This window comes from Gopherus flavomarginatus, chromosome 4 (genome assembly GCF_025201925.1).
Source record: "Gopherus flavomarginatus isolate rGopFla2 chromosome 4, rGopFla2.mat.asm, whole genome shotgun sequence".
Lineage (NCBI taxonomy): Eukaryota > Metazoa > Chordata > Testudines > Testudinidae > Gopherus > Gopherus flavomarginatus.
The window spans coordinates 134,808,140-134,827,462 of record NC_066620.1 but is presented as its reverse complement, the minus strand read 5'-3'; the positions used below and the strand labels follow the sequence as shown (position 1 = coordinate 134,827,462).

Here is a 19,323-nt window from a genome sequence, read left to right as displayed (position 1 = left end):
AAAACAATACTTTTATATTTCTTTACCATGTATTATATTCTTACAAACATTTACAGATGTTGTGTACGCCTCAGCTATGTTAATTAAAATGTAGGTGTTAATTTTTTCTTAGATGCCCATTTTCTTTTGACAGTGAAATTCTCAGATGTGGGGGTGGAAAGATGAGAATTTTAAAATGGTCCACTCCTTACAAATTTGAACTGGACACTCACCACCTGTTTTCATCGGCAGTTGTACAGAATTCCATTTTAGAGTTATAGCAGACCAGATTGGTTTGACAGAGCTCAAATTCATACCAGGAGTCTCAGATTTCAAGATCTGAATGGCAGGTTTTTGTTTTGGGAGAGCGAGTATATTCTGAGAGTTAAGGTACCTCTGAAGTTCCTAAATACTCCCTCTGTTATCTCTAATTTTAATCCTGTACCCTTCCTGATGCTGATCTTAGCACAGTACTTTTCCTCCAAGGAGGAAAGAGACAAGTTACTTCTGTTAAAAATGAATTTGTATCCACAGAAGTGACTGTGTAACAATGGCACTTTCTTACTTGTGGTGGTGTTGTAGCTGTCTTGGTTCCAGGATATTAGAGAAAGTTTATGTCTTTCACCAACTGAAGCTGATCCAATAAAAGATATTTCCTCACCCACCTTGATTTTCTTATTTAAGGTATCTTCTCTCTCTGTGTTATATTTACTTACTTTACTGACCAAAGCACATTTTATTACTGTGAGTACTGCAGAGTCATTATAGCTATGGAAGAATGAGCTAGATTGTTTCCTGCCTTAGGCATCATCAACAGAATTGTTAGAAAATTTAAGTTACGGAAAAGTTATTACTGGTCTGGCAACAATGAAAAGCAGCAAGTACACAGCTTGAGTTTTAGAGCCCAGACTGAGTTTGCAGTGCTGGCACAAGAATTAAAAAAAATAACAAAAAAACAAAAACCTTATAAACAGAGTAAGTTTGATACTGCAACCATCAAAAGAGAATTCAAGACCCACAGTGTCAGTTTTACGGTATCTTTTCTCAGACTACAGCCATAGCTTGACAGATACTAGGGACGCTGCATTGATCAAGTGGTTTAAGGCAGTGACTCTTGACCTGTGGCTTGTAGATGACTGATGGTACAAGGTGTACTTGGTGATAGTTTTCAGAACAGGCATTTCATGTGACACAGTATTTCTTCTGCTTTCCAGCTGCTAAATTGCACTAAATGAGGCTAAAAATACATTAAAGTACTTTCCTAATTGTTTTTTTTGTGTGCGTAACCAGTGGCTGTCATTGCCATAGGAATGATTGATCACCATTGAGAGGGGAAGGAGTCCACAGACCCACTCTCAAAGATGCGGTCCACACTGTGAAAAACTTTGAGAAGCTCTGGTTTGGCAGGACATTAATGGCATGATCCTGAAGCTTCTGTAAATTTGTAGTTTTCTGCAGGAAAATGGCCAAAATGTTTTTATTTTCCTTAAAGAATATTGTTTCAAGCTGGTTTGACCAAAAAATCAAAATATATTTGGTTTGTTGAACTGAAATATTTTGTTTCAAGTAAATTCAATCTAGCCTGCATTTTTCTATGATGCTGCATTACCTCATAGAAGTTGAAGTTTGGGTGTTTCATGCCCTCATTCTCCCCTATAGGCTGGGCTCCTTGGTGAGATTACATATCCCATGTTACACTACAGTCTCCACTCTTGACTGAGGCACATGAAGCATCATGGGAATCATGTGATATTTCCAAATTGAAATTTTTCAGAAATTTCATTCTAGGGGGAAAAAAAATCAGTATTTCAAACTTTTCAACCCTATTCTGGATAAAAAAAAAAAAGTCAGAACATCAGAATTTTCTACAGGATGGGAATTCCAGTTTTCCATTCATCTTTTATTGTTTACCCAGTTAGCTGAGTAGTGCAGTTAGGCCCTCAAAATCAGATAAATACTAGAAAGACAATAATTAAATTCATTTAAATATATAAGTTCATATTCTGTGCTAACTTACACCGTGTGTGATCCTCTTGAGTTAGGAGCTTGTGAAATATCCTAGATGTTATTAGGATACAGCTGCAGTAATAGATGAACCAGATCAACAAATCAAACAGCTCTGCAGACTGTAAACACTTTGGAAAAAAAATAAAGGGGGGAGTGATGGCCTGGGGCAAATGCCCAGTGAGACTGAATTCCACACCTTAGGTGCAGTCACAGCTAAACCTTGGTCACCCACTGACCAGGCTATGATGTGATAATGGAACTCCATATACAATGGATAGTAGTAGAGCATACAATACCTAGCAGTACAGGGGTTAATTAAAGACCTCTTATTCATTGATTTTCAAAGCCAGACTGAGCCATTATGATTATCTAGTCAGTGGTTCCCAAACTTGTTCCGCCGCTTGTGCAGGGAAAGCCCCTGGCGGGCCGGGCCGGTTTGTTTAGCTGCTGTGTCCGCAGGTCCAGCTGATCGCGGCTCCCAGTAGCCACGGTTCGCTGCTCCAGGCCAATGGGAGCTGCTGGAAGTGGCAGCCAGTACGTCCCTCGGCCCACGCCACTTCCAGCAGCTCCCATTGGCGTGGAGCAGCGAACCATGGCCAGTGGGAGCCACGATCGGCTGAACCTGTGGATGCGTGGGTAAACAAACCAGCCCAGCCTGCCAGAGGCTTTCCCTGAACAAGAGGCAAAACAAGTTTGGGAACCACTGATCTAGTCTGACCTATCTTTATGTAGCCATGTCCTTTAACATTCAGGGTTTTAAAAAAATCAACAGGGCCACCACAGAGTAAGTTCTTTCACTTTATAGGCAGTCTGTGGTGAGCCTGAATATATATATGAGTAGCCCTATGCCAGTATACATAGGACTATTTTTCAAACATTATATACTTAGAATCTTAGCTATTGTAACTGATTCAGCTCAGATACTGGCATTATAAAATTGGTCAACATTTAAAATGTATCAACATTTAAAATTTCTTCTTGAGAGACTTTCAATGGTTTCAGTCACTTGTCTGCTGTTTTGTTTCTGGAGTGCAGGACGTGTCCTATCCATCTCATGAAGTTTCACTGCACAGACTTCATTCTAAAATATGAAAGCTGGGTTGGTTTTTTTAAAAGAACCGCTGCCTCTGTGTATTGGTTTGTTTGGAATGAAGGCTTTTTTGCTCACTGCCCTCTTCCCTTCTGCTTTGTTTGCGTAGCTAACAAACCATTCTGTTCCTTTATTTTTGTGTAACAGCTTTTAAAAATCTGCCCCTCTTCTCCCTGTCAGTCAGAGCCACTATGAAGGCAGCATCCCCTTTTATTATCTCGAATGGATCTCCTCATAGGAATTCTAAAGGTATAACCTCCACTCAGAAATATTGGATTTTTTTTCCACATTAATAACCAAAAGTTGCTGTATGGTGTTGCTAACAAACTCCGTAGAATCCGTGCCTTCTGCTCTAGAGGGGAAGCCTGGAACCTGATTATTTTGAACATGTGCTCTACTTGGTTTCCAAGCCTTCTCTCAGTCTTGCAAAAACTCTTAATTTCATGGATTGCATGTAAGATTTATCGTCCTGATGGGCTTTCTCACAGTAAGTGACTTTAGACTCAGCAGATTCCAGCTGTTGTTCATCTTTCTCTGTTCATCCATCGAGTCTGCTAGTTGTATCAGTGAGTATTTTAATTCTGACTTCTGCACAGGACTAAATCTCAGGCCTCCTTCTTTGCAGTGGGAGTATGAATAGAATAGATCTGTGCTGGGTAGCTGCTGGACGTGAAGGTGAGCAGGGAAGTAAAAAAGATGGCATCTGGTCTGATCTAGGCAGATCCAAGAAGTGTGTTTTAAAGAGTCTCTTGCTAGCTTTGTTCTTAGGCATTCTTATACTTGCCACAGGGATTCTGCTACAGCAGGCAGCACTTAAAACATTTTTCATCCATATTGGGCTTTAACAGAGCTTTCAAAAAGAGAATTCAAAATATCTAGGCTTTCATGAACAGTTAAAGCATTTGATCAACCCCATCTAAGTTAGGGTGCTTCACCCTCTCTTGAAGAAACTCTATACCAGTTTTAAACTGTTAAGAGTTGACTCATTTCCCAAACAATTCTCTGTAAGAATGGAACAAACTCCATCCCCTACCTCTAACATCTTCTGTGTGTCAATTAAAGAGAGAAATTATGTATCTTTATGAAGTCTTTAAAGTTTTTATTTGCTTCCATTATCATATTTCCCTTTCTTTAGATTTAGCATTGTATACATTTTACTCGTTCCACTTGTCACAACTTGTGACTGATAGAAGTTTGCAATTATGGACTTCATGCTTTCATATTATGGAATTCATGCTTTCATAAAAGCCCACAAGATAGAGTTAGATTTTTAATCACTAAGGTGATTAAAAAAACTGGGTACCGTAGCTAATGAACTTAGTTTTAACTGCAATCAGAATTAGAGAAGGGACAGCTCCCTCTAAAAGGAAGAAAAAACAGAGGGAAGAAAACTGAGGGAGCAGAGAAGGAGAGCTTATAGAGTGGAGTGTATCTATGCCACACTGGTCTCCATGGGATCTAAGGGACTTTGTGAGGATAGCCAGTTAGGTGATGCAAGTAAATTTCTGCTATCTAAGGAGCAGGAGCGGCACTAGGGTTTTTGGCGCCCTAGGGCAGGGGTCCTTCCGCGCCCCCGGTCGTTGGCGGCAATTCTGCGGCGAGGGAGTCCTTCCGCGCTCCCGGTCTTCGGGGCACTTCAGTGGCGGGTCCCGGAGCGAGTGAAGGACCCGCCACAGAATTGCCGCCGAAGACCTGGAGCGCGGAAGGACCCCCCGCCGCTGAATTGCCGCCGAGGATGGCAAAATGCTGCCCCCCCAAATCCTGCGGTCATCTAAATGGGAGCGCTGGCCCTGCTAAGGAGGCTTGGAGAAGTTATACTGACAAAAGTGGTAGAGTAGACAAGCCTGAAGTTTCAGTGAGCTTTCTCACAATAGAAACAGCTTTGTTGTGAATTGACACCTGGAGGGTCAGAGCCCACATCTCCTCCAAAAACCCTTCAGCAACTGAGCCTTCCTAGAACATGTGAAGCAATGAGTGAGCCATGTATTTTAAGATCACTCCCACGCTGTGAAACCAGGACTATTTTACAAAAGTAATAAATTTGTTAAATATCAATATTAATGTGCTAAACAAACTAAAATAAATTGCTCTTGCTGGAAGTTCAGAGAAATAACAGATGGAAAAAGTTTACTCAGTTCAGCCAGTGCAGGATTGTTTCCCACTATATGCTCCCACTGATTTCAGCCCACAGAGCTGAGGTAGCAGGAGCCATGAGAGCTTCAGAGCGACAGTAGCAGGAATGGAATAGAGCCATTGCTGATTTTTGGCTTCATGGGGAAGATTCCATCCCCCACCTGCTCCTTGAAACCCCTCTCAGTGCACACAGCCTGGCAACTCAGGCTGGACACTTGGGAAATAATTTGCATATTTGTTTGCACATCTCTATCTGGAAGCTAAGTGCAGGGCCTGTGGATTGTTTTCTTGGCACAAAATAATCTAACATTTGTGACTCAAACCACCAAAAGCCCAAAACACAAAGTTAAGGCTGACACCCCCTCTTTAGCTCAAGCCATTGTACTTTTTAATCACAGTGCCAGGAGTTGTCAGCTTTAACTCTGGCTTTTTTTGGCTTGTGTTGCAGCCTAAGAAGTTATAGGCCAGCTTCTCTAGTCGATGTTTTTGCTGCACAGAAGGCTTCACATTTTGTAAGCCTTTACAGCACAGCTGTGCTCAGAGATAAAACAGAATGTGTATACAGTACAGTATGCATTCAACTGATGCTCTAGATTCTTCCCACCATATGTATAGCGTGGTGTGCATTTCACTCTGATACTTCACTGCCAAAACTGCCAGAAGCAAATAAACAAATGGCAAAAGAAACACACCATATGAGGTATTGCCAGGCATGTGACCTGGACCTTCAAAAGAAACCCTTGCTGCTTTCAGAGGATTACAGAGTCTGATTTTTAAAGCCTTGCGTTCACTGCATAAGATTTCTTGCCATTGCAGACTGCAAGGTGTCTCAGTTGTTGAAGAGGCACCTGTATTTTCCTTTTCACAGCCAGGGGTCCCATCAGGTCTTTCATCTTCTCCCTCACATGTAATCCACTTCCACCATCTCCAAAGCCAGTGATTCAGCATCAGCATTTTAAACCAGGACGAACAATGGAGATCTGTGTAATAATGGTTTAATGCTAGGCAGAGTGGAGTGATAAAAATACACATCATTAGATAACGGGAATAATATTACTAACAATTAATATGTGAAACAATGCAAAGGAGACAAATAATTGTTCCTTCTTCCCCTACCCTCCCCCACAAAAAAAAAAGTTGGTTAAGTTGCCTTGCACAGACAGGATCAGTAAGATGTCAGTAGTAACCTGACAACGTCAATTGCCTGGTTTGATGGAATTAATTTAGATTATAATTCTATTTCCAGAGCTCCCATTCTGAGGAGGAAAAGGAGATAAATTCCATAACACCCCTCCTTTCCCACCAGCCCATATTAACATCACTCCAGCAGTCCTGTGAGTGCTAGCACAGGGACATGTGTGCCAATTCCAGTGTCAGCTGGAACCTTCAAATGTCCAGGCAGAACATCTATCTCTAGCCCTGTGATTATCTTTCTGGATCAGTCTTTGTCTAACCATAGAATTACTGATGGCTACCCTGGGGGAAAAGAGAGGCTCTATTCACTTTACAGCAGGTTTAGCCACAGTCCTTAAGAAGTGCTCCAAAGCAACAAGAAGCAACACCCATTCCCCTCTCTGAAAAAGCCAGTCCCCACAATATTAGAAGATGATTTCTGACTATCAGAGAAGCCTTCCAGTAGGAGTTGTGGGGGCAAACAATGTAACCAGCTGTAAGATGGAGGTTGATAAGTCCATGGAGGGAGTTATATGATAAGGGACTGGAACTCAGACCCAGGAGGCCCATTCCAGTTCTGTATCTCTGGTATGCAGGACAGGAGCTAGTAATGAGAACAGGCTTCTAGTGTTTTGTAGAGTCAGCTGTGGAATAGAAAATACTGCTGGGTACATCAGCTAGAGACAACATTCAAGGGTAGCGTTTTGCTTAAAGGATTTACTTAGAATTGATTCTTTGCTTGATGCTGCTCTGTTTTTGTACAGTGACAGCAACAGGAACTTAATTCCCATTAGCCTTGCAACCTGCTACTTTCATACATAACATAACCAAAGACTATGGTCCCATGCTTTGTCAGCTAAATAATGGGAAACAGGTTGTACCGAGCACAGAGGATGAAAGGCTACATTTCTGTACGGGTCTCTATGGAGTATCCTTAGACAGAGATGTCATTTCACATCTACTCTAAAGTAAGACACAAAGTTCCTGTATTTTCTTCACTAACTACAGGAACTGCAGGCTTTGAAGCTATAGTGCAATATGGCCGGATTAGGATTCAGAAACCCATGAAAGGACTTTGCATTCCAGCATATTGGGAAGCCCAACATCCTACATAACAGGATTTTAGAGGGTGAGGCAGGGGTCAGTTGGGGAATAGGATTGGGGTCAGTGAACCAGCTGCTACGTGGATCCCACAGCCATTATCCCCTGCACAGCAGGAGTTGGAGGTGCATGAGGGCTTCACTAGTGGCCACCAAACAGTTCTCTGCTGCTGCGTGGCCTGTGGTGAAGAAGACAAGGTTGATTCTTTTCCTTGGGCCTATAGAGACCCTTGCACCATAAAACTGTCTGCCATTGCTCCAGATGTCCCAGACCTGACTTGCCCCATTCAGTGAATAAATTAAAGCATTAGGATAGGAGGCAAGAGGGGCAATGACAAGTGTAGGCTAAGGAGAAAGAAAGTATGTTGTAAGATTAAATTTGAAGAGGGAGAAGCTGGAGAGAGCAGAAGTGGCAGAGGACAAGGCCATTACATCACTGGTAATAGTGTGTAGGAAAGGACTGAAAGGTAGCTGATGTTAGACAACTAGAGGAGACTGGGCGGGCACTAAATACAGATGAGTGATAGGCTGGAACAAACCCCTGGAGGCCTTTGAAAACGGAGAGCGCCATTTCAAAATGGACCTTGAGATGGATGAGGAACCTGAGGTGTTGGCTGAGGCAGGGGTGATATGGACACATTTATTTGTACACAGGTGGAGACAGGCAGCAGAGTTGTGAACATGTTAGAGTCTGGTGCAGCCACAGATAAGGAATGTGCATTAGTCAGGTAGGTAGGGGACATGGAGGAGGAGGAAAGTTCAAGGAACAGATATTGGTGGCAAGTAAAAGGCTAGAGTCGAGGAGGGAGACAAAGGAGATAGTAGATGTATTTGAGGTTGCGCCTTTCATCCAATAAAAGCATTTCCATCTGTAAGCACATCTCTGAGAATTAAAGTGGTAGAGGTTGGTTGGGTTTTTTTGCTGTGATACCAGCGCACAGCACTGAAAACATTAACCCTTGCCCAATATATTTCAGAACTCAAAGTCAGGCTGGCAAAGTTAATTCATGTGCAACAAAAAGAAAATCCTATGACACGGTCGAAGGATAATGTTCACAGTCACCTCTCACTGTCTAAGAAGATCAGTTTGCTATCCACATTCTCATGAGTTTGGATGGTGACTCTCCTTGGTTTTTTAGGCCTTGTATATGTTGCTGGCATGCTGCCAGGTAATATTGTGTTGCAGCATTGCACGTGGTGGCAGAGGATAGTAGAAAGCACAGGTGCACTATTGTTGATTCAGAATTGAATTTCTACATCCTTCTAGGAAGACACTGGACATGTTAAGTTACATCCTATTTGTCAACATGAATGCAGCACATGGTAATAACTAGTACTTTAAGGAAGATAGGGAAAGATGGACAGACAAGCTGCCTTATATCTGCTGTACCAGAGGTGGGCAAATTTTTTGGCCTGAGGGCCACATCTGGGTATGGAAATTGTATGGCGGACCATGAATGCTCATGAAATTGGAGGTTGGGGTGTGGGAGGCAGTGAGGGCTCCGGTTGTGGGTGCGGGCTCTGGGGTGGGGCCAGAAATGAGGAGTTCAGGGTGCAGGAGGAGGCTCTGGGCTGGGGCAGAGGGTTGGGGTGCAGCGGGGGTTAGGGCTCTAGCTGGGGATGCAGGCTTTGTGGTGGGCTGGAGATGAGGGGTTTGGGGTGTAGGAGAGTGGGAGGGGGATCATGGCTGGGGCAGGGGGTTGGGGCACGGGAGGGGGTCGGGGCGCAGGCTCTGGGCGGCGCTTACCTCAAGCAGCTCCCAGAAGCAGCATCATGTCCCCCCTCTGACTCCGCATGCTGCCCTGTCTGCAGGCACTTTGGGCAGGGGCAGTGCGCAAAGCCCCCTGGCTGCCTCTATACTTAGGAGCTGGCAGGGGGACGTGCTGCAGCTTCCAGGAGCCATGCAGAGTTGGACAAGCCCCTGACCCTGTTCCCTGGCTGGAGTGCTGGAGCGGAGCAAGCCCCAGATCCCGCTTCCCAGCGGGAGCTTGAGGGCCGGATTAAAATGTCTGGAGGGCTGGATGTGTCCCCCAGGCTGTAGTTTGCCCACCCCTGTGCTATACCAACCTTCATTGCCTTTAAAGATATAACTCAGATATAACGTCAGAGTGAAGGGATCAAAAACTAATTGTAATCTAAAGGTACAGAATCAAAGGAAGTGTTGATAATGATGACCTGTGTCCCTCACCTCCAGTTCAGCTGTCTGGTATTATAATTAGTGTCCCTCACCTCCAATCAGATTTTACTTTCTGCAGCTTATAACTGCCACTGTCCCATCTTTTGTTACAGCTATTCATCATCTTCAGAAAGACTGGGAGATGAAATTTAGATTGTCCTGAAGCTTTCCCCCTCCATCCCTCCAACTAAGCTCCCTGCCTGTTAGGTTCCCCCCCCCCCCCCCCCCCCGCCCCATAGACTGTTCATCCCTTCATGGAGATCTTAACATTATCATTAGTATTGAATGTATTAATGGACCAAGTAGCATGTCACCCATAAATTGTGTCACAAGTTTATTTCTTATTTAAACAGAGCTTCACATTGTCACACTTTGAAAGAAAGACTATGGCAGATATGGAAGAGAATAAATGCTTCTCCCTGTCTATCTTCCTCACGCACATACACATAGCATTGATCAGAGCTTAACATTTATTAAGTAGTAGCCTGCAGGAACAACAGATTTAGGGAAGGGCTTTCCACCCGAATTTGGCCTTTTCTTTCCCTCTCCAGGCCTATTTAGAGCATGGAAATGTTTGTACAATACAAAAAATGGGAATTAAAAAAGGCCACTGAGTCTTTAAGGCTCATTGTTATCTTCTCCACTGATCAAATTTGGTATCCCTTAATTGGATATTGACTGTTGTGAGGCTAATAAGATGAGCTTTCAGTGAGGGAGGAGGTGAGGGTTTATAGTAATGGTACATTGATCACGGCTAGTCTATAAAAGCCAGTGGGGAAAAGAGTTCATTAAACCAGTTAGGGATTGCTAAAAAAATAAAAATTGTGCTCCAAGTCAAGTTGATTAATCTTGTATGTGACATCACGATCAGAGAAACTGTTTGTTACTAGTTCAATATTTACAGTCCTGTGAGAAGCTGTTATACTGAAACAATTTCATTAGAGACAGTGATTTGTTTGGTTCATGGGCCTCAGCTAACCATAACCAACATCTGAGGGATTTTTTTTCCTTATTGTTGTTTTTATGGCCCCGCGCTCCCTTTTCTCTGGAAGGCTAATTGGAAATGTTTGCTTTCTCTGTACACGAGCATCTTATCTGTATTCTGGAATCCTTGTACTAATGGGATCAATTGAAAGGAATACTCAAGTTCCCTGACAATGAACCACACAAAATAAATTCAAGAAACCTTTTATCTCATAAATTAAAATAAATAAGAAACACAAAGAGAGAGAGAGAGAGAGATTGTTAGGAACGTTTGGCTACATTGGAGTTAGCTAGTCATTACAAAGATGGAATCTGCTAGGAAGTATGTAGTATATTATCGTTTGTGTTCTAGCTGTATTTTAGGATGACAGTGAATATGCTGCAATAACTGTCAGGCACAGTCCATTACCGTCTCTCAATGGGGCCTATCGTTAATCAGAAATCAGATCAGCAGAATAGCCTCTTGTTTATTAAAGTCCCATGCAGCTGTGACTTGACCAAGAAATGTTCACGGGGCAATAAGCAAAGTTTATTTCAAATTATCCCGATGTTATGTATTTATTATAATATTTATTCTTTGAAGATTCTGCATTGGATATGAAAACATTATATGTGTCAAGGTTTGTGTGGTTTGAAAAAATTAGCTGTTGTGTCAGCCACCCGAACACTTCTCATATATCACTATACTGTGAACTGTCAGGACAGGATTAGCACAGCCCTAGAGAAGTCAGTAACAACAGAAACTGCTTATTTAATATCCTGTAGAGAAAGGAAAAAGATGAGACATGCCTGGATTTTAAAGGGAAAATGAGTTTTAGGTTTACTTTGTTAACAGAGGATTTTCATTTGAAAATGCAAAGGAAATTTCATGATTAAGCAGAGGACTGGTAGGGTATGGGTTCTAGTTCTGGCTCTGTCTTGATTTGCTTGTGAACACATGTTATTTAACCTCTCAGTGCTTCAGTTTTCTCATCTATAAAAATTAGATGAAGGGGACAAAACTCAAGACAGGTTAAGTATCAGAGCAGTAGGTTCTCAGTGCCTTTCAGGACTTGGCTGAATAGTACTTCAGACTTTACAGACACGTTGTGAGACTAAAGATGTTCATTAATGTTCATAAAGTGCTTCTAGCTCATCAGATGGAAGGTTCTGTTAGCGTACAGTATTATAAATAATTTATTATAGAAAATCTCAAGTCAAAAACCCGTACACCATATATGAAATAGACATTAAAAAAAAAAAAGTAATGAATCCAGAGGGTTGAGTCCTTCATTCATTGTCAGGGCCTTGACTGGCTTTTTAAAGTGTAGCGAGATGAAAGGTATGATTTCATTGCACACTAGAGTGATTTGTTATTACTACTTCTTACCTGATTCAGTTATAATGTTGCTTACATTACAATGGGGCTTAGAGCTTGCATTTTAAATACAGGCTGATGGTACTGTATAATCACACCAGAAAAATGTGACTGAAAAAAAAATCCAGCGCACAATATGATACCATTATGAGCCACAACCCTTGCAGGGGCATCTGGATTTATTGATCATACAAAACAAATTAACTGTTTATTAGATTTTCAAGCACAGAGAAAACAAATGTGCTCAAGCTGTGTCAGAAAGTGAACATTATGCTCCTTACTAGCTGAGATCACTTTGATGGGGATTACTTCAGAAACAGTTATTATCCTGTTATTTCACAGGACAGCCCTCTCCTTTGTCACACCATAATATATTTTCCTGGGGCATTTTTTTCTCAGCAGAACTGCCTGTTTAACACACAGGGCCTTTATTTATTTTTCAAAATCAGACAGTATTTCATATGTTGACATAATGGAAAAGAAAGTTCCTAATGATGTGCTTTTCCGGTTTCTTACTAATAATAACCTGACACCAGGCCTCTGGCTCCCTAACCTGTATCCTCACCAAAACGATTATGCGCCAGACCTCCCCAACTTAGGGGTTTTAAATCCACCACTGAACCCAGATTCTCCTAAATGTTGGGGTGGTCAGATTTGGTATTTGCTTTTGGCTATTATAGAAACAGGATGGCATCATTTGAGTTCTGTATTTGTGGGAGCAGCTCCAGTCAGGCCAATGGGGCTGCACATGAGGGGTGGAAATTCTGCACCTGCCCGAAACTTGCAGTTTGGGGAAGCAGTGCCCTCCCCCCAAAAAACTACACCCATGGTTTTGATTTGGATCCATCTCTGCTAAGAAGTGATGTTTATAAACCACTATTTATCAAATGATCCCCAAACACTAAACAAATTTTACCAAGAGATAGACCAAAGTGCCGTAGGGGACTTCAGGGTGTTGAACTGTACCATCTGCTTGGACTCTGCAGCTGCAGAGCTGAACTGAATCTTGAAGGCACCTCTGCATGAGCTCCTACATGATCAGAAAGCCCTCCTCAGCTGTGGAGGCCCTGGCACTGCCCCTGGCTGCCATGCATGCCAGTGAAATCAAAGTAGGCTGTGTCTACTGGATAGCAAACTATTCAATATAGGTTCGCTCCAGCTGCACAGGTACAATCACGGGAGGGAGACGGGTGTGGACATATCCCCCAACAGTTTACTATTCCCTTGATGTCATCATCTGAGTTTCTAATATAAAAAATAAGCAGAAAGAGGGTATGTGTGGAAAATCAGCAGCACCCTTTCTGGCCTCCCCCCTCTTAATGCATCATAAAGAAGTTAAAAAAGGGCACAGAGCCGATTTCTATTTTCCTTTGCTGGTCACTTCTAGTAGAGGGATTGTCTCCTGGACTACTTCTCCTCCCCTTGGCGACCGAATAACATTCCTGTGGCAACTGCAGCAGTTGCTTACATGGAAAAATAACATTAGGAAAGTAATGTATTTTTAGCTGTCTTTTAATGCATTTCAGCAGCTGGATAAAAGGGGAGTTAGCATCATGTGACCAGTGAGCTCTCCACAGCCCACCAGCAATTGCTAAGAGGACCACTGGTGGCACGCAGACCGCAGTTTGGGAATTATTTAATAGGACCTTTATTTCTAGCCTCAGTCGGTCATAAGAAAACAAACCTGTGAACTAGTCCAGGACTGATTATTAAAAGTGTGATTTGCAACTCTTGCTTTTCACTAATCTGACTTTTTGGGGAATTTATTAAACAATTTTGTGACCTATTTAAAAATACACAGTGGCTGTCTGAAAGGTGCTGAGAGGTTTGGAATACTAGGAATAGTACCAGCAGAGATGTATTTATGGGCAGAGTGCAGGTGAGAAGGTCAAAAGTTAAAAAAAAATTAAATGTGGTTTATTGCCTCATTCTGTGGTTTGGGCAAAATCTGGCAGCCTTATTGAGGCAAGACTTCCATAACCATTGGTGGGAGTTTTCCCTAAATAGAGATTGCAGTATTTGTTCATTTATTCCATGATTGCAGAAATAACGGAATATGTTCTACAGATTGTAGTCCCCACTTAGTCTCTGGTCTGCTTCTGGGGCTGTGCCTCACTCAGAACTTGTGGTGAGGCCCCAGTTTCGTTAGTTGGTGTACTAATATATTTATAGAGTGAATACCCGTAGATGGAAGTGGAGAACTATTTTTACCATTACTGGTTGAAGTGAGTAGAGGAACCATAATAATAACTGAATAGCTGTGACAAGAGAAATCCAGAGGACCATAACACTTCAAGGATTAGCATCTAACTGTGGATTTCCTGCAAGTTTTGCTGTATTCTTCATAAGATACACTTTATGGGGGGAAAGAGGGAACTCCATGTCCTTCTGGTAGAAATGATAACCTTCACAATGAAAATGGCAGCCCTGTTGTCTTTTGAATCTGGAGCCAAACTGACTGAAACAACAGCACCAGGACTGAGATGAACAGGGGAAATTCATCTTAACGGGATGTTAATTTTGAAACTTAATTATAGCAACTTGAACAGCAGCACCGTTAAACTTTTCCAGCTGATTGTCGTACCAGAAACATCCAATCATGCACATCTATCATGTGTCTGGATGTAACTGTGACATTGGGATGGCCCATCTGTTTGAAAGGGCATTTCACAGGAACTAGACTGCAAGTTTTGACTACTTAAGTAGTCAAATATTCTATTAGTTTGGGTTACTGAGATATTTGCTATTATTGTCCTTAACAACCAGGTATTTGAAGCATATTTAGCTAAATAGCGCAGGACCTTCATGGGCTAGCTTGTGCAATATTTGTGCATTTTTCTTTTAAGCTTTATCTTACTTAAGAGAAGGCCATTAACTTTAATAAATCCAGTTTAATAAATAATTCAGCATGACCTGCCTTGTTCCCTATAATATTTATGAGTAAAATTTTCAAAAAAGCACCTAAGACACTTGAGAGCATTTAGTGATTAGGCACTTTTGAAAATCTTACATTTAAATACTAAATAATTAGGATAAGGACAAATTTCCTCTCCGAAGATTAAGGGAGTATGCAAAAAAACAAAACAAAAACCCTACACTATGGATAAGAGCTCTGTTCTGTAGATCAAGGGGAGAATTTTGCACTAAGAATAAGGTCAAGTAGAAACAAATATCTATGCAGAAATTCCAGTGACTTGGGGAGGAGAAAATTTCTCTGCAGGTTGCTGTTGTTCCTGCTTGTTAAGAGAGACAGCCTTGAGTGAGTTACATAGTTTCTTTCCTTGGGATTGAAAGAATATGGTTTACTGCTACTTCTTTTCCTAGTTAACTTGCACAGTACTTCAGTGGACACAACATAGAACTAAGAAAATCATCCCACATCCACGGTTTAAAAAATAAAAGTTGTATCCTGAATTTTAAAAATACAAGCTGTTAAAAACTTTACAGAGAAACCCATTTTAGACAATGAGATTCAACAGCATTACGGACAGTGCATGGCTGTGGAGTACTACATATAGCAATATGACTTCTCTTATTGCACGTTTGGTTCAGGAACAGTATTTTTAAGACCTATTCCAGGATGTGGGATCATACACCGTGCTATCACGGCACCACACTGGGATGCTGCAATGACCAGTGTTACTATGCGTATGCATCCTCTGAGATTTACTCAAGTGGAAGTTAAAGATTCCAGGGCTCTCTAGAATCTGAAGGTCTTCCTTTTGTTAGTAATGTGGATTCTGATAGGCTACTCTGGCTATGTGCTGGCAGTGCAGTGCCATATGCTCACCTGGCCTAGACAAATGAAGACTAGGAGGGTTCAAAGGTATTTTGCTTTGTCACCATGGGAGAACTTCTCCCTCGCGAAGCATGGAATGGCAGTAGTGGTCTCTTGAGGAATATATGGTCAGCGCAATAGAGCTGGCTTCAATGTGAGGTCAGCATGAACTTTGGCCTTTGAGGATGATGGTAGGGGAGTAAAAGAGAAGAAAAGATAGGGAGCAGGGATCTCAGTAGGCCACTTGGAAAATACAACAGTTTTTGATGTTCTATATATGCCTGCACACACCCTGCTATCCATTCCTAACTCACAGGCATATGTTTATGAAAGGTGAGCGAGAAAGACTGCCTTTCTTTCACTGTTTTGTCAGAGTGGCTATCACAGGTGGTTGTCAAATGATTCAAACTGCGAGTGAGAGGCAAAAAACCCCAAAAAACCTTGGTGCCACTTTTTTTTGTTAAAAAAAATCATAACATTGAACATTAGTGTAGCATTTTAAAAGTAATTTGCAGCTGATAGAACCTAGAGGTGGATTCATGCACAGTACTTGGGTATGGAGAAAAAGCTCTGACCACTAAGAATTTGTAACCACGGATTTAGACAGTTGAATTGTATTTACTTTTACTACAATCATAAATGATAGCACCATGTAGCTAAACTGTTGTGAGTATAAGTACATGTAGATTTTGTCCAACAAGTTGTCAGAGACATTCAAAATTGGATAAAACAAAGTTTGGATAAGTAGGGGATGCAGTGCATTGACATCAGCTTGTGTGGCAATTTTGGTTAGGTGGGCAGGGTGAAATAGGGTTTGACTGTATATTTTCTCTCTCTCTCTCTCTCTCCCTCTCTCTCTCTCTCTCTCTCTCTCTCTCTCACACACACACACACGCACACACACACGCGCGCACACACACACAGAACACAAATTTCTATTTAGTTTTATAAGGTGTTTGTACTTACAGATCGCAGCAGTACATGTCTACAGACAGTCACTGACAAGCTAGAATGTGCACGCTGTCATGTACAGGCTGTTAAAAGCAGTATCTTTAGATACAGTGTAACTTGTATTCAGTGGAATCCAGATAGCATCTCAGAGCCTTACATGGTACCTGCCTTGTACCTACAGATCTCTCTCTCTCTCTTTCACTTTCTCTCTCTCTCTCTCATTTGGGTATCATAAGTTTTATTTTTTGACAGAGCGGGTGGAAAGCTAGTGACTTAGTCAGTAGCCCAATACTGCTGTTTTGGGACACAAAGCTGACAAGCTCAAATTCTACTCTGAGAGGGGCATTTGTATAGATATTTGTCTCCCAGCTGCACTTGAGGTTATTTGGAAGAATGGTATGAGCACAAGGCCCGCTAGAGGCCCTTAGTTAAATCCTACTTCCCCTGGGGAGGGAGAAGGAGAGGGAAGGACAACGCATGGGTTCAGAAAGTGAAAAGGCAGGGTACACAACACAGTCTAACCTGGACATGTTTAGTGTTCCACACGGCAGGATGGATAAATTTTTGGGGTGTGTGGGAGAGTTCATTCTTAAAATGCAGGTATAAAAGAGACATAGTGAACAGAAATCTAGTCAGTTAAAAAAAAAGAGTTAAAAGTAATTTCAGGTATTTCACCTGATTGAGTCCCCTGTCAAGTTTTTGTGCTTTTACAATCACATTTTTGTTTTTAAAAAAAATCTTTCTCCTTAGCTGGTGTGTGAGAGATCTTCACAGACAAAAGGGGAAACTGATCAATAGATTAGACAAAAGTGCAGTGAAATATACAAAGTAAACAAACCTAGTTATTTTACCCTTCATCTTGTAATACAAATGACAGTTATGCCATAGTTATCTTAGATATTATTTGTAAAACATTTTCAGACAGATGAATGAATTTTAAATTGATAACTTCCCTGGGAAGTGAGGTCTGCTAGTATCCACACCACAGTTACGGTTAGGGGCCTGATTCAGAAACTATTGGAGTCAGTGGGCTTTGGATCAGGTATAGATACTTATAGATACTTTTTAAAAACTTCAGTATTGTTAACCCTATCATTCCGCTTTCACACCCCAAACACCTTCCACCTCCACAAAGAGGGACAGGAGCTTATTTGAAGACAAGTAACCAGTTATAGAATGTACAGACTCCTCCCAACTTACGCAAGCGTTCTGTTCCGGAACGCCTTGCATAAGTCAAATTTTGTGTAAGTCGGGAACGCATACCCAACAATTACGCCAAAAAAAAAAAAAAAAGCTTACGGAACTTAACGGAGCTTTTTCCGTAAGTGCGGATTTGCCTAACTCGGGTCTTGTGTAACCCGGGGAGCGTCTGTACAAGATGCAAATATCTTTCATAAATGCCAACACTAAAAAGAAAAATTTATCAGAGCTCTGAATGTGACACATGAAAATGGACAGCTCACACTACATTAAGGAAGAACAATATGTAAGTGCTGTCATAGCTTCATAGATGTGTGTTCATTGTTTTTCTCTCTTTTCCTCCCTTCCCCAATCCATACATCACAACAGGTAGTTCTCAGCTGTTCCTTTTGCAGCAGACATACGTTTTATCTAAAGAGACAGAAGACCGAGCTACCTGCTACTTACTGTATGGCTTTCCTGTGTTCCTCTTTTTTTTCCCCCCAGTTCACTGGGGGCCTATTTAAATAAACTGGCATGGAGCCAGAAGCTCATCATTTTAATGCAGTGTAAAATGGAATATGCATAATTATATGCAAGCCATATGTGAAGGAGACAGCTCAGCTGTGAATTTTAGGAGGCTGAGAAAGAGTGAACAGTCAGGAATTAGATGAGATGAAAGTGGAACAGAGTGCAAGTGTCACCCAAATGAACGGTGTAATGAGTGTGTTGCTGACACGCCTCCTTTCACCTACTACTCCCTTTTGCTTTAACTTTAAACCGGAAAATGTTGTAGATTAGAAGGAAAATACTATATGCAAGCATTATTGCTAATAGGCTCTGTTAATGTCTCCATTTAAACTTCAGCTTTCTTAATTGACAGTGTAGATCAAAATAGCCAGTAACTTTTAATGCATCTTCTTAATTAAATATTTTACCATATTTGATTGAAGAATCATTGTTCTTGTTAGATAATTGCTCTTTTCGGAGCTTTGCTTAAAAATGAAGGGAGAATCCACTTATCTCTATTAGCATTACATGTAAATTATGAGTATGAAAAGCTATTTGTAATGGCCTTGCTGTTAAAATGAAAACAGAGGTACGTTATCTAGGAATTGCTTAAGCATGTTAAAAAAAAAAAAGTTTAAACAAGTACGCATGTAATGTAATCCTGAAAAATGCAATGAAGTAAATTGAAACCCTTAAGTGCTCACAGTTTCCAGCTCAAATATTTCATTTTGGGTTTGTCTCTTGTTGTTTTAATTATTACACCACAGTGAATTTGCATGTTCAGCCTAAACTATGTAACAATCAGCATCCCAAGTTCTCATATCTAAAAGGTGTACTGCGTATTTAAACAAATTTCTTAATAATGTTGTATTTTGAGATTCCCGTTTGTTTTAATGATCTGAGCTG

General features: G+C 41.4%; 1 protein-coding gene across 2 annotated transcripts in view; it reads left to right on the top strand.

The window, feature by feature from the left end:
- The window catches only part of SOBP (sine oculis binding protein homolog), a 143,615-nt gene that overhangs the window by 59,214 nt on the left and 65,078 nt on the right, over window positions 1-19,323 (top strand). The window lies entirely within an intron of this gene.